General features: G+C 42.7%; 1 long non-coding RNA gene across 1 annotated transcript; it reads right to left on the bottom strand.

Annotated features, from left to right (window-relative positions):
- Positions 1 to 1509: 1509 nt before the first annotated feature.
- Positions 1510 to 3151, bottom strand: LOC112845108 (uncharacterized). The gene is made up of 2 exons (XR_003217913.1): positions 2321 to 3151; positions 1510 to 2049 (listed from the first exon to the last, which is right to left on the bottom strand). It is a non-coding gene; the product is annotated as an uncharacterized LOC112845108 (long non-coding RNA).
- Between the last annotated feature and the right edge of the window lie 12884 nt (positions 3152 to 16035).

The following is a 16035-nucleotide window of genomic DNA, read 5'->3' as shown; positions in this document are numbered from 1 at the left end:
ATGGCTTCTGGGTTTGGTGGGCCTACCCAGTTAGCATGCACAGTTAAGGGCTGGAAGGACTGAATGATTCTGGCCGTTGGGCTTCCAGTATTGTCCCCTTTGAACCTCCTGTTCAGTTCCCCAGTCATGATGTCCAGAAAGGTGAAATATACACCACTCCTGAAATATGCCTCCACTGACTCAAACTGAGCACCTACTTGAGACACTGTGGTGCTGTGTTGGAAACGCACTGGAACTTTCCGCTTTCTCTCCTGACCAGGCACCACGGTAGGTACTGGAATGTTGAAACTCTCTGCCTTCTCTGATGCACATCTAAATATCTCTCCAAATTTCTCCTCAGACCTCATGGTTTGCAATGTGTGAAGCACACCATCAATTACCTTGTAGGCAGTGGAATGGTCCAACCCTTCTTCCTGCAGAGAATCTGATGCCAAAGCAGTGACTTCGAATACTGGTGTGGTGATTTCCATGCAGAGAATGAACATAAAATTAATGGCATTTCTGTACATCTGAGCATCACCTTGGGCCAGGTTAGGTGGGTCACTGTCACTGATGTCATCAAGGAGCATCAAAATGGCTTTCAAATTTCTCTGAAGTGCCTTCAGTGCTTTTTCCCTGCAAGCCCATCGAGTATCTGACAGCTGCTGGAGCTCCATAACACGTTGTCCAGGAAAGAGAGACTCCTGAAATTTGACCAAGGCAGCATGACGCTTTGGGGAGCCTGAGCAAAAGGCATACAATTTCTCCACCAAGTTGAAAAATGTCACAAAATGCTTGCTGGACTTTGATGCCTCCACTAGTACCAAATTGAGGCAATGGGCTTTGCAGTGCACATAGAGGGCCTTCTCATTGTGTGCACGGATTCTAGCTTGGAGACCTTTATACATGCCACTCATGTTGGCTGCTCCATCATAGCCTTGACCATACATGTTCTTCATCTCTAGGCCATTCTTTTGCAGAAGCAAGAACACTGTATTCTCCAGCTCCTGGCCTGTAGTTGTATCAACATTGCACACTTTGATGAATCTCTCCTTTATTTGCATATGATGAAAATATCGCACAACAAATGACACTTGCTCTTTGTGTGAAACATCAGAGGTTTCATCAAGTAGAATGGAATACATTTCAGCCTCTTTTATTTCACGTTGTATCTCCTTCCTGATGTAAGTTCCTAGTGCTGCAATGATGTCATTTTGACTTCTGTTGGAAAGCAGTGACACCTGGGGCCTTGTCTTGGTGGCTTTAACTGTGGCAATTTTTTCCAAATGCATTTTCAGCACACTATCGTAGCGGGAAAATACATTGACTAATTCACGAAAATTGCCACAGTTATCACTGGACTCACTCTCATCATGACCTCGGAATGCTTGTCCCTGACGTGTAAGATACACTGTTAGGTCAGTTAATCTTGTCAGGATTTCTTTGTTTGTCTGCCTCTCTCGCTCTCTAACTTCCACCCCTTTTACGTCTGAAACATCAAATGCAGAATGAAGGGCCTTTTTCTGGAAATTGATCCATCTAACCATGCTTGTCATGTGCATCTCTGCGCTGGAGTGTTGTTTGATTTTTTCAAGAGCAGTACTCCACTTTCTGATGCCATCAGTTGTCCAGGCTGTTCTGCTTTTATATTTTTCATCCGAGAGGAAAAGCCGACAACTAAAACAATGCATTGAATTAGCAGTGGGTGAGTATTCCAGCCACACATTAGCAGAAAACCACTGTTTCTGGAATGATCTCCCCTCAGTTTTTGGGTAAGGTATATCAGGCTGACATGGGCCCACATTGCAGCACATTGAAACGTATCTGTCATTGCGCTTTATTTTAAATGTATGGATGTGTGTTGGATCTGTTGGGTATTGTAAAGCTGCTAACTTTGACATTATGTGATCGATCTGTTCTTCCTCATTGTGGTCTTCAGAGAGCACTACATCAGTGTCTGTAGGCCTAACTGAACCTGCTGCTGCATTGGTCGCGGCTTCATCTGTTTCTATATCTCCCTCTTCTGCTATGCTGGTAGATGGCATAGAGCTGCTTCCCTGCTGTGACTGACTACAATGGAACAATAATAGTAATAATAGTATTATTATTTATCATAATAATAAGCTTAAACAGATAGTTTTAATAATAACCCATACTGCAAGTCTTGTAACATAGAAATAACTTTCGTAGGTACAAAATAATAGTTAGCTCAATGCCTGCTGATTAAGTTCATTAAAAACTAAGTGTGAACAGCTTTTAAGATTTTTCAATAGAATTAACTGCAAGGAGCAGGTTACATTAAAACATTAAAATAGAACCTGACTCTGCCCTTGACTCTGACCTTTCATCTTCATTTTCCTTTGCTTTCATCCAGGAGAGCAGAGAACTGCTTCCCTGGGCTGCCTGTTGTAGATCCCTTTCTTTCTCCTTTCTCAGCCTCTCTTTCCTAGGCATTATGCTTGCTGAAATTAGTAAATAAATAGACCAAAATGTATGAGAACGAATAAGACTGACTGTGGTCATTACAAGAACAGGGCAGAATGGTCGTTTTCACAGGCAATTGGGAACTGCCTATTTTTCCTTTAGCAAATTAATGTGTTAATGTTGCCAATATGTTACACCAAAAAAAATTAACATGTCTAACCAGTGCTTCTCAAAACTTTTAACATGCACCACCCCCAACACCGTACCCTTCAAACTACCAATAACAACGTCACTGTTCTGTCACAATCAGGTCACAACACAGTGCGTAAATGTCTGCGAGCATCGCTGAGTCAGTAACAACCAGTTAGGCTAAAGACTGCATCTTTAGACAGTTGGACGGTGTTCTAACTTTCTCACAGGAGACACCTACTAAAGACAGTCAAAGACATTAATTTCAATCTTACCAAAGTAGGACAGTAGTTGACGTTAGTTATGGAAAGGCTAATCCACAAAAACGGAGAAACGTCCATAATTCTATTATTCATAATCATGTCAAGGTTTTAGGTTTTTCTGCAGTTCCATCTCTAAAAAGTGTGATGTCTTCCCGTCACTGACTTCAGTTTGAAAACTTTGTATTTATTCACAGATTTCCGTGAGATCATCCTAAAATTTGTAACGAAAAATGGGCTCAAAAGAGCCCTCTGCCTAACGGCATGTAGCCTATAGCATAACGTGATATTTTCAATAGTGTATGCGAAAAGGTCGGAATTGATGGAGAGTGGGGTTGCCTAAATGGTTTAGGTTACATTTTAAATGTGTCGTTTTTTTGTTTATCCATATGGATGGATGGAGGGGGCAAGCTGGCAAAGTTTGTCATGTGCAGTTTCTGACAGGCTACTTCACAACAAAACAATTGCAGGTTGGTCTTAGAGGGCAAACAGAATAATTTCACTCGATTCATGGGTTACCTGACTGGTTGGGAAGGGAAAGAGCTGCTGTGTTGTCCGCCGTGGCTCCCAGTCGCTATAGTTAGCCTACTATGCCTACTCCAAGTAGTCCTATGTCATGCCGCTGCTACACGCCTCACAACAAATGAACTGCAAGCGTGTTCACGTGACACGGTGACAGTGAAAAAGCGACAGGGTTCGGGTGTCTTTGAAGAAGGGGCACAAATCAAGCCATTATTTTCACACCTTTTTAAATCGCGCAGCTTAAAAAAAAAAAAAAAAAATCACGTCTTTCAAAAGGGCACTTTTTTGGACTGAGGGCAAAAGGGCAAGTGCTTCAGCACCACCTCGTCTCTATCTGTGCACGCCAGTGGTTGTGAGTGTGTGTGTCCTCACTCATCAGGAGTGTGTGAAGATTTCATGTGCATCCATCCATCTTTTCCTGCATCAGTGTGTGTGTCCTCTATGAAAAGCTTGAGAGCTCCTCAGACCGTGCACACACACACATGAAGACCAGGCTGTGTCACAAAGTTTACACGTTTGATCCGACTGTGTGAAGAACACAACATGTGAAGCTTCAGCTTCTCTCTGTGTTTAAACACACTCACAGGCAGCCATGTGACTACCAAGCTTCAGCCAATCAGAACAAACTGGAGCAAAGTTCAACATGTTAGAAGTTAGTTTGTGCCCGGTGTGCATGTTTCATGAGTGCTGTGATAACTCTGTGTGTGCGTTTATTGAAATGGCTTTAAGAAAGCAGGAGGAGACGGAAGTGAGGAGGTAAGTGACGGAAGTGACGGACAAGGTAAGGGACTCATGTTGTAACTGACGTCAGACGCCGGAGATTTTGGCGGAAAATTAAAGCTAATGGTAGTTTAGATTTGAATAAATTCCTTTAAGCTTCAATCTTACCAAATACATTTATCAATTGTCTTACAACTAACGTTATTTGTCTAAATAATCTCCAACACCCTGGAGAACAACGGGGAGAGTTTAGAGGGTCTCCAAGATTATATTGATCAGTGCTTTCAGGATCTAGTGATGAAGAAGGCCCAGTGTGCAGCTTCCCCGGCTAAAACTGAGACGCCATCGTCGAAAAGACTTCGCCCGGCAGATTCCCCCGGCACAACATCGCTAGCCGGCAAAGATATTGCCGACATACTGGAGTCAATCGACAAGTGATTGTCCACTTTCGACGCAAGGCTGTCCTTGGTGGAGCTTCTTCACCGGGAATTTAAATGCTTGCGAGAATCCCTGGAGTTCAGCCAGCAGCAGGTGGAAACGCTCGCTGCTGAAAATGCCACGCTAAGGGAGTCAGTGAAATGTCTCACAGAAAATGTTACCCAGCTCAATAGAGAAAATAAAAAAATAAAAGAAACAGTTATTGATCTACAAGCTCGTAGCATGCGTGATAATCTGGTATTTTCTGGTATTCCAGAAGCCGCTGGAGAGGACGTGGAGACCACGGTAAAAAGCTTCATCAAAACCCACCTAAAGCTGCCGGAGGACACGGTGAAGAACATCGTCTTCGATAGGGTGCATCGCCTCGGCCCCATTTGGGCTGCGGCCGGGAGACCACGTCCTATCGTGGCCAAATTCGGCCACTTCAAACAAAAGGAACATGTGAAAAGCCGCAGCAGGGAATTAAAAGGAACGGACTTCAGCGTGAACGACCAGTTCCCCAAAGAGATCCTGGAACGATGCAGGGTCCTCTTCCCAATCCGACGCGGCTTCATCCAGAAGGGCTCCCGCGCTGTCATCGCTGTGGACCGGCTGTACGTGGACGGACAGCTCCACCGCGACCCCGACATCACTCCGTGGCTGTATTAACTTCACACCAGATAAGAATCTGCTACACCCTTTCCCCATCCACTCACACTAACTTGCATTAACATCTGTTTAACTTACTAGTATCAAATCACATCTTAGGTGTGATATCATAGCAGTATTAACACCGTCACTCTCCGTCAACGGTTTGATTGGAATGTTTCTGGGTTTTTTTCTTTTCTTTTTTTTCTCTTCTTGTTTTTTCTTCTCTCCTTTTCCCCCTCTTGTTTTTATGCTGCTCACACTTGTCCTTGGTTTCTTTCTTTCTTCTTTCTTTCTTTCACTGCTTCGATCACCTGCTTCCACACTCATCCACAAACAACATCCTTTATTTCGACACATACGCACAGCACGATCACGCACAGTCATGCGCTCAACGGCAGCACATTTACATCAGTCAGACAGCGCACACAGTCGTATAGGATACACACACTTAAGCCAAGCGTACTCATATTAGTAAACATGCAAACACATAGTCAGACTCAGGGAGCATCTCGCCACATATTTTTTCTCTCTCTCCTTCTCTTTATTTATGAACAAGTGATGTATTCTCTCCACCTGTCTAAGCGACACACACAGCGCACACCCCTAGTTATACACAGACATCTATGGGTGCACTAAGATTCGTTACATGGAATGTAAATGGAGCTGGCTCCAGAGAAAAGAGGTTAAAAATATCTAACCAACTCAAAAAACTACAGGCAGATGTTGTCCTTTTACAAGAGACCCACAGACCTCTTAGAGGTTCGAATGAAATTAAAACACCTGAGTTTCCTAATGTGTTCTCAGCTTGTTATAATTCTAGACAAAGGGGAGTAGCAATTTTAATACATAAAAATATTAATTTCACAGTACTCGATACAGTTATAGATCCAGAAGGCAGATTCTTAATCATTAAACTATCTATACTTGATAAAAAGCTATGTATTGTAAGTGTATATGGTCCAAATGTTGATGATCCCTCATTCTTTCACAGTTTTTTCAGTGCACTCTCTGAGCACTTAGATGGCACACTTGTTCTTGGAGGCGACCTCAACCTTGGACTAAATGAAGAAATGGATAGGCTCAATACAGCAGGAACTCAGCGTAATTGGCAGTCCACAAATATAATCAAACAGTATATGAGCGACTTTGGTCTTTGCGATGCATGGCGCTCCCTTCACCCCACCAGTAAGGAATATACTTTTTTCTCACATGTCCATCACTCCTACTCTCGTCTGGATTATTTTTTGGTCAGCAGCTCACTGCTGAGGGACATTTCAGACACTGAGATTCATCCTATAGCTGTCAGCGATCATGCTCCTGTATCTTTAACACTAATGCACAAGAATAATACTACGCCAAGTAAAAACTGGAGATTTAATACATCACTGCTTAAAGATGAAGACTTTATTAAATATTTTAAAAAAGAGTGGACTTCATATTTAGACTTTAATGACACTCCCGGAACATCAGCTTCTGTTTTATGGGAAGCAGGGAAAGCTGTGATGAGAGGTAAAATAATTTCTTTCTCATCACATAAAAAGAAAAAAGAAACCAAAAAATATTCAGGAATTAGAAAAAACCATCAAATCACTAGAAGAAGCCTACGCGTCCCACCAAGATCAGGAAACACTGAACAAAATACGCAAACAAAACTAGAATTAAATGAGATAATTGATAAAAAAACAAAATTCTTAGTACAAAGACTACACTTACAAAATTATGAACATAGTAATAAATCCGGTCAATTTCTAGCAAACCAGCTAAAAATAAAGAAAGAAAAAACAACTATATGTGCTGTTCAAGATTCATCTGGGAACACAATATATGAACCGAAACAAATAAACAACATTTTCAGGGATTTCTATAAAACGTTGTATTCACCACAAATAAACCCATCTAAAAAGGAAATTGATCAGTTTTTAGACAACATAACTCTCCCAAAATTATTAGACACTCAAGCAATGGCACTGGATTCGCCACTGACATCAGGTGAACTCCAGGAAGCCCTGATAAGTATGCCCAATAATAAGGCTCCAGGTCCAGACGGCTTTCCTGCAGAATTCTACAAAGAATTCTGGACGATTCTAGCACCAGTTTTTTACAGAACGTTGTTGGAAATCAAAGAAAATGGCAGACTTCCATCAAATATGAATTCTGCAAACATTAATCTCCTGCTAAAACCAGGCAAAGACCCTGTATATCCCTCAAGCTATCGTCCAATATCCCTTATAAATGTAGACCTTAAAATAATCTGCAAAGCTCTCTCGAAGAGATTAGAGAAAATAACCCCCCTCTTAATTCATCCTGACCAAACTGGTTTCATAAAAGGTAGGCACTCATCAACTAACACATGTAGATTACTTAATTTGATAGACTACTCATACAGTAAAAATGAAACTACAATATTTTCTCTAGATGCAGAAAAAGCGTTTGACAGAGTTAACTGGAAATTTCTATTTGCAACTTTACATAAATTTGGTTTTGGATCTTCTTTCATCAACTGGTTAAAAATATTATATAATTCCCCAACAGCTTGTGTCAGAACAAATGACCAGACATCCTCCAGCTTCTGTCTCCTGAGGGGCACCAGGCAGGGATGCCCACTCTCCCCTTCACTGTTTGCAATTTTTATCGAACCACTAGCAGCAGCAATTAGACAGAATTCAGTAATTAAGGGCATAAAACGCAAGAACGTGGAACATAAAATCAGCCTTTATGCGGATGATGTGTTACTCTTTCTCCAAAATTCACAAACCAATATCTCTGGGGTGATTGAACTGATAAACTCTTTTGCAAGAATATCAGATTACTCAATTAACTGGTCAAAATCTACAGTCCTTACGATTAATTGCTCCTTCCATAATTCCTCTTCTACTCCACTGCAGTCGGGAAATATAAAATATTTAGGTATTAATGTTTCTCCCAAGCTTGCAGATCTAACTAAATTAAACCATATCCCACTTTTAAAGAAAGTAGAAGGTGATCTGGCTAGGTGGAAATGTCTACCCATATCACTCATGGGAAGGGTTGCCGCTATAAAAATGATGGTATTACCAAAAATAAATTATTTATTCTCAATGATCCCAACTAAACCGCCGCAAGATTGGTTCAGATCTCTAGATTCATATATGTCCAAATTCCTTTGGAAAAATAAGCCCCCACGTATAAGCTTAAAAACACTACAAAAGACCAAGGATAAAGGAGGATTAGAACTACCTAACTTTCAGCACTATTTCTTAGCCAACAGGCTTCAGTTTATCTTAGGATGGCAAAAACATACCCTCTTAGATGAACCTTGGCTAGATGTAGAACAAGCACTTTGCAATAATCTAGAGATTTCAGATCTACCATTTATCAGCTCAAACATCCAACGACATGAATGCTTCAAAAGCATCAACATCAGCTCCTCTCTGACAGCATGGTGGGAGTTTCTGAAGTTGACTGAGTCTTCATTAATCCCATGCAAACGTACACCTATCTGGAACAACCCTGACATATTACAAAACAATAATATGATAAACTTTTCAGATTGGAGTAGTAAAGGAATCAAATATTTAGAACATATACTAGAAGGAACAGAATTTATTTCATTTGACAGACTAGTTACACAATATGGGATCAACAAGAAAAGATTTTAGAATATCAACAAATTAAATCCATAGTAAAAAAGAGATTTAAACCGGGTCAAGTTGAACTACAAACACCACCAAGTGTGGTTCAATTTCTTACTCTTAAAACCCCCAAATTACTATCCAAAATATACAGAATGCTTTCTAAAACAGATGAATCAATATCACTTCCTATTGCAAAATGGGAAGCGGATTTATCAGTTAACTTTGACCAAAACTTCTGGTCTCAGATTTGCTTAAAAACTTTTCATCTAATTAGAAATCCCAGTCTTTAATTAATTCAATACAAAATACTACATAGAGTACACTATACAGGTCATCGGATGTTCAAGATGGGCTTTACGTCTACCAACAACTGCTCACACTGCCAAACCAATTCACCGGACAATTATATCCACGCACTTTGGTTCTGTCCACCAGTTCAGAAGTTTTGGCGCGAGATATGTGAAGACTTATCAAAGTGTCTGAAATGTAACATTCCAACTTCCCCTTTAGTATGTTTGTTGGGCAGCTTAGATAATGTCACTCCGGAAAAGAATATAGCCCATATGGTTTTTCCTGCCCTATGCATAGCCAAGAAAACAGTCCTCATGAACTGGAAAAATAAAAATAATCTTAATTCTAACCAATATAGAAATTATCTATTAGATCACATTAGTCTTGATACAGCCTCTGCCACCACATCAGATCAATTGCTCTGGGCTCCTTTGATCAGCTCCATCACCTAGTGGGGGTGGGGGGTCTTAGTTTGGTCCCACCTTCACTGTTGTGATTGGTGTGGGGGTAGGGACAGGCTTAGGGTATCGGGGGGTTCCCCGGGAGCATCTTCCTTGGGGGGCTCAACCCGGGGTAGCGGTCATGGCCAATTAGGGCTCTGTTGGCTCTTAGGTGACGGTTTCCTCTTGGCTGCGTGCAGCAGGGCTAGGGGAGGGTCTGTGCTGACGGACGTGGGTTACTGACCTGGTAGCCTGGCTGCCCCTGGGTGGGTCCGGGATTGGCATGAGGTTCTGGGGGCACTCCGTCTCTGGGCTGGGGCCCTGGCCAAGCCTCAGGGGCTTGGGTCCTGGTTGGTGTGTTGCCGGGGTTGTGGGCGGGTGGGTGTATGGGGGCCCAGTCCTGGCGCAGGGTGCCACCTGTGCATCGAACCACCTGGGGGGCTCTTCAACTGGTGGGGGAGGTTGTCAAATCCTGCAGGAGCCTTCCTCTCTTCAGGAACTCTCTCTGCAGGAGGGGGAGATACAGGAGAGGTGGAGGAAGGTCTCACCCTGGGCGTCTATTGTCTTGTGTAGTCTGGAAGATGAGTGGATGATGGGGTGGGTGCAGTTTTCTCTGTGGTGGGGTCAGGTGGACTGTCCTGGGCTCTGTGGGGCCAGGAGGCGCTGCTCCACTGGGCCCCGGTCTGGATGGGCCTGGGCCCCCCTTTCCCTGGCGGGTTGCAGAGTATGGGGTGCCTACTGGGGTCAGCGGGGAGCTGACCCCAGGGAGGGGTCACTTGCCCCTCCCTTCCTTCCCTCCCCATCTCCAGCTGCCTCCCTCTTCCCGCTCCACCACAATCACCCACACATGCAGGGCCTTGGGGTAGGGGTGTGTCACCAGGATGAAGGGGAGACATCCCCCCCCTCTGTCCCCTTCTGGCTGCCTCTGCCTCAATTTTATCCCACAACTTAGACATTCACATTACTCACACTCTCATTACACATACATATAGGATCTTGGGGGTGGGCACGCTACACGGATTCCAATTACCATCAGGGTGTACACCTCACCCCTGGCGTCGCTGCCCACCTCTCAATTTTAAATACACGTAGACATTGAGGGCTAGCAGGAGGGGCTATACGCTTACCTGCTGCTCTGGCAGGTAGCTCCATGCCCTCCTGGGTTTTAAATGCACCTTAGAACACACATACATCAACACTACATATGAGCGGGTGGAGGGAGGTTTGGAGTCTTCCTACACCCCCGTTCTCTGCGGCCTGCTGGAGCGGGGGGGCTAGGAGGAGGAGTTGGCCGTCCGACTGGGGTCTGGAATGTGGGGCCTCCCTGCTGCTGCGGAGTCGGGGCGGTCCGCTTCTCCCCACCGCAGGGAAAAGGGTAACACCACCTGGGTCTGGGCGCAGTTTCCCCCTCCAGGGGCAAGGGTACCTAGACCCGGGGCTTAGAGTACGCTTGGGGAGTGTGATTGTGTGTACAGTGTCTCTCTGTCTGTCTCCACGTTGGGTGAGTGTTGAGAGCATGAGGGTGGGAATAGATGTTTGTATCTGTGTGTGCCTGTTTGTCTGTGTCTATATGTCAGGTTGGGTATCAGACCCCACCTCTCTGGGGACATCTCAGGCCCTCCAAGGTTTGGAGGCCCATCTCCCCCCACCACTTCCCCTGCCGGTGGCAGACGCCCTCAGACATCGGTGCATTGGTGGTTCTTTATGTCCGGGAATGGGCGCCCAGGTACCCACCGGCTCACTCCTTGGCGGCTGCTTATCGGGGCATGGAGCCTGGGGTTCGCTCGGGCCAATTCGGGGATGGGGTGCCCTCGGCCTCTCGGCCTGGGGCTCGGTCACTCAGGCACAGCTGGCTTCTGCTCCGCGGCTGCTGAGTGACCCCTCATCTGGGACTCTCCTCAGCTCTTTCTGGGATAGTGCGGCTGCCCCTCTGTTGGTCTTCCTTGGTCTCTTGTGTTCTGGGGGCCTCTGAATGTTGTGGAATTACAGGGATTATTTTACATAACCATCATCTTATCATTGCATTAATTATCATTTCATCAAAGTGTTTATTGAAGCTGCTGGCATTATGTTATAATTTATATTATAGGGGTTATCATAATCAAATATTAACATTTTTATTACAGGTGCAGTTATAACTACTTTAAAATGATTGAGTTAAATATATATGTATCATAACTCATATGCTGAGTATATTGTTACAGTAAAATAGTAGCTGAGCAAAGGCCTGAATGTATTCAGCTTCTTGTGGTATTTGAGTTTGCTTAGTTACAGGTGACGGAAGGAGAGGTCCAGTCCATGGTGACCTCAAGGCCTGAGATTATCACCATATTTGGAAGAGTATGCCACAAGGAGGAACTTCTGTGTTTGCATTTAATTCTTAAAATACATGGATGTTCTGTACATGCAAATTATGTGCTTGTAAACGCAAGAAGGGGCATTACAATACCCTGATGTTATAAAAGCAATCTAGAGTGTATTTTGGGCAGAGATGTACAACTGTTTTGCAGTTTACACCTCTCCACGCTGCGTGCATTAAAATCAATTGTTTGAACGACCTCTTCTGGACTATCATTGTTTTACTCTCATCCTCAGTTTCGAACCCGTAACATTTGGTGCATTGGCCGAGGTTGAGGGAGATAAGTTGGAGAATGAGACTGAGAGGGTCCAAGGTGCTCAAACAGGCAGACACGAGTCAGTGGTCGAAGTGAGTGGACATAAGCCGGCTTATTCAAAGGTAAGGCACTACCTGTTGAATTATTTCCAAACAGTGCTGAATTGGCTCTGACAAAATTGAAAGTCTACTCACTGAAAATTACTGGTAAAGGTCTGTTTTGATTTTGGTGAAAATCTCATGAGAATTGAAGTTGAAGTAATGATAATGTAAGGTTAAGTAACAGTACTGATTAAAGGAAATGCAGTTGGACTGCTAAGGAAAGAGAATTTAAAGTAGTTGGACTACTAAATAGGAATAGGTAAAAGTAACGGAAATAGGAAAAGGACAAGTTAAAGTAGTTGGACTACTGAATTTAGGATTAGGTAATTTGGAAACTGTGTATGGGAATACAGTCATAATTGAATATAAAGCTGGGCTTGGACATCAATACAGTCGGTTTTGTGGTTTCATAGGATGTCTTTAAAACACAATTAAATTTCTGTAGGACGGAACTGTGGGAAGTTCTAGGAAGTGCATCGCCCAGAGGTAACGCTTGCCGGAGTCGGGGACGCTTAGGCTCCGTCCTCTATGAGGGATAGTCAGTTGGTTACTGTGGAGCTTGGGGCACTCCAGAATAACTAGTGGTTGGACCACTTTGCCGTCCGGGACGGTGGTTTGCACTTTTTTGGTCAGTAGAAACCGGGTTTCGGGCGTGTAACTTTTAACTTAAAACTTCGGGGAAGCCTGGGATGTGAAGTTTCCCCAAAACAGAGCTTTTCGGCAGGGGTTGAGTTGGTTGACGCTTTTAAATTGTGTAGGGTCTTAGATATTTGACCACGGCCCGGGGCCGAGACTGGTTAAATTGATGACAAAAAACTCAGGGAGTTTGTCCCTTGGAGGGTTAATCTAAATTTGTCGAAATTGTGTAGGTTTTAAAATGTCAGGCCTAATACTGCAGTTGTAATTATAAAGACGTCTGGGTAAAATTGTGTGTCAGAGGAGTCTGTGAGTCAGGCTGGTATTATTTTTAGATTGTGTGTGTGTGTGAAAATGCAAATAAGGAAGCTGAGGGGTCAATAGAGTATGAGGAAGTTTATAGAGACTGCTAGACATTGCTGAGGGCTGTATTTAAGACGCTGGATTTGTTTATTACAATATTGTAAGTAAAGTTTTATTTCTTGCCATGACTGTATGACTTTTGCGGGGTTTTGAGATAGGATACATAAACTGTTGATACTTAAGACCGTTACCTGGGGTCTGAGAACTGAAATTGAATTTGAGATAATTTAATTAATAAAGATGTCTGTAAGCGATGTGTGTTTTGGGGTGTCGAAGTAAGATGTTTTAAGGATTTTTAGATGGGTTTTGTTTCAGTTTGAGATAATATATACAGTTACATTTTCTGTGTGTGTGTTGTTGAGTGACAACATGCGCAGTTTAAATTGGGCGCTGTTCCTTCCTCTTTTTAGTTTTAAAACACAAAGGCTGTGAGATTAAAATTACTGGGTGAGTAACGGTTTGACTTTTGACTAGGGAAATAATATGCTTACTTTTGGGTCTATGAAGATATTTGACTTTGAGTGAGGTTATGAGAGGTTGAGTTTATTTTTCTGTTTAAAAACACATAAGTATATGCACTTACTACACCCACTCAAGAAATGATTGTGTGACTGATGCTACAAAACTGACCTAAAGAATGGTGATGTGTGTGGAGAAGTGTTAGTTGTTCTGATGTGTGAAAGAGCGCTATTAAAATGTGTGTGAGTGAAATGAAGGCATATTGTTTTTAGATAAAGATTTAGTAGAATTACTGATTATTTGTAGATTGTGAAATTAAAAGGAAGTCTCTGCAGAAGCTGTAGAAACAGGAAACCGTGTGTGTGTCTGGGACAGGAAATGCATGCCCATAAAAGGGAAGCTCACGGTGACAAGTGTGCACCCAGAGTAGGGAGAGAGATTTAACTCTGGGCAGATGAAGCAAAAAGGGAGGTTTTAAGATAAAAATGAATATGATACTAATTATATGCTTTAGTGTGCCAATACAGGTGGACTCTCTCAACATTGGAACCTTGAGTACAGGAGCAGAAGAGTAGATTAACAGAATTGGGAGAAAATAGGCCAGTCTTTGGCTCGAAATTGTGCAGCTTGAGCTCTCACTTTGTCCTTGACCCCGAGAAGAAACGCAAAGGACAGTCAATTTCCTGATGAAGACCGATAGAACATCGTGGACGTGAAGAAGTAACGGAAGCTAAAAGACAGTGCAGGCGAAAGCAGTAACACTGACAACGACTGATGAGTCCAGCAGCATGGAAGAAAGCACGTGAAGCAACATGCATGCTGGTGAAGAACAGCGTGATATGTCTGCTTGAAGGCACTGACTGTCATATTTGCCAAGCTTGGAGCAATCTTGGAAGAAAAGACAGAAAAAATGAATGGAGAAGAAAACAGAGCAAATGAAAATAAGACTGAAGGAAGAGGAAATACTGAAAGATCAAAACAGAGAAGAAACACACTGTGTTTGCTGGGGCTCTGAAGCCCGAACAGGACACTGTGAATGAAAAAGGACCAGTGAGAGATGAAGCTGGACGAGTTTGACTGCGAGAAGATAGGAGATGATTGGATTGAAATTGAACCCTGAACTCGGGATCGTTTAGGGATGTCCACCACATCACAACAAAGAGGTAAACAATACAAAAGGTAAAGATAATCAAAATAACGGACAATTATATTAATGAATAGAAAACACACATATACCAATTGTTACATGTGAGATTATTTTTGAAACGAATCAGAAGTGAGATAGTTTGAATCTAGAGCTCAGTGAAAAGATGCATAAATTAAATATGAATACATGAAAATGCAATGAATACATAAGGATGCAATGAAGAAGAAGCTTACACACATGCAATGAAGAAACTGCTTACACTTAATTAAGATGATCACCTGGCATGCAATTAAGAAACAGCTTACACTTAGTGTATATTGACATGAATACAGGAGAATGTAATGAAGAACGCAATGAAGGCATGCAATGAAGAAAACAGCTTACACTGCATTTACATGACCACATAACGCAAGGAAGAACACGCTTACATACATGACATAATTGGTATTTTTGACTAGGAAAAGAGAAATGGGTCGTTTAGGCGTCCGTGATAATAATGAAAATGTTTTAGTTTGTTATTTTCAGGAGTAAAGCAGACCCAGACCAATTCTCCAGATGCAGGAGTCGGACGAAAGTACAGGTTAACATGAATGGATATGTTAAGGCAAGTTTCTGGTTGAATTGTTTACAGTGTCCAGGAACCTGACAGCAAGCCCTAACTGGTGGTGGAAGACCAGCAGGGCTGTGATTTAAGGTGGGGAAGTAAAGTTTGGGTTAGTGATTCGGGGACAGAGAAAACTGACTCTTTAACTGGAGAATGGGAAAGTGTCTGTGAGACTGTGAAGCCATATATGCAAAATAGCACACACAAACATACGCAATGAAGATCGGCTTGCTACTTGTATGAGTGATAGAATGGTGTGAATGTTGAATAAACTGATTAAACTAGTTTAAAAGTGTGACTTAGGAGTGCTGTGCACTGATTGATGAAAACAAGGGATTAGTATAGAAAGAAAATGAAAATAATTGAATAATGGCATGAGGTTTAAAAAAGTATTTCTCTTGCCAAGTTAAATTGTTGAGATATGGCTGAGTATGCAAAAAGTTTGAGAGCTCGTGTGAATGTCGACAGAGGAGCTGGCTGTGTGTGTGTGATTGAGGCCTTAAAGGAGGGGTAGATTGTTAGGAGGTGCAAATTTAATTAAGAGGTTTATAAATTAGTGTTGACATATTGTGAGAACGTGCTTATATGTTAGGTTGAATGTGA

The sequence above is a fragment of the Oreochromis niloticus genome, unplaced genomic scaffold (genome assembly GCF_001858045.2).
Source record: "Oreochromis niloticus isolate F11D_XX unplaced genomic scaffold, O_niloticus_UMD_NMBU tig00003179_pilon, whole genome shotgun sequence".
Taxonomy (NCBI): Eukaryota; Metazoa; Chordata; class Actinopteri; order Cichliformes; family Cichlidae; genus Oreochromis; species Oreochromis niloticus.
Note: the sequence above shows the minus strand (reverse complement) of the source record. Positions and strands in the feature narration are given on the sequence as shown.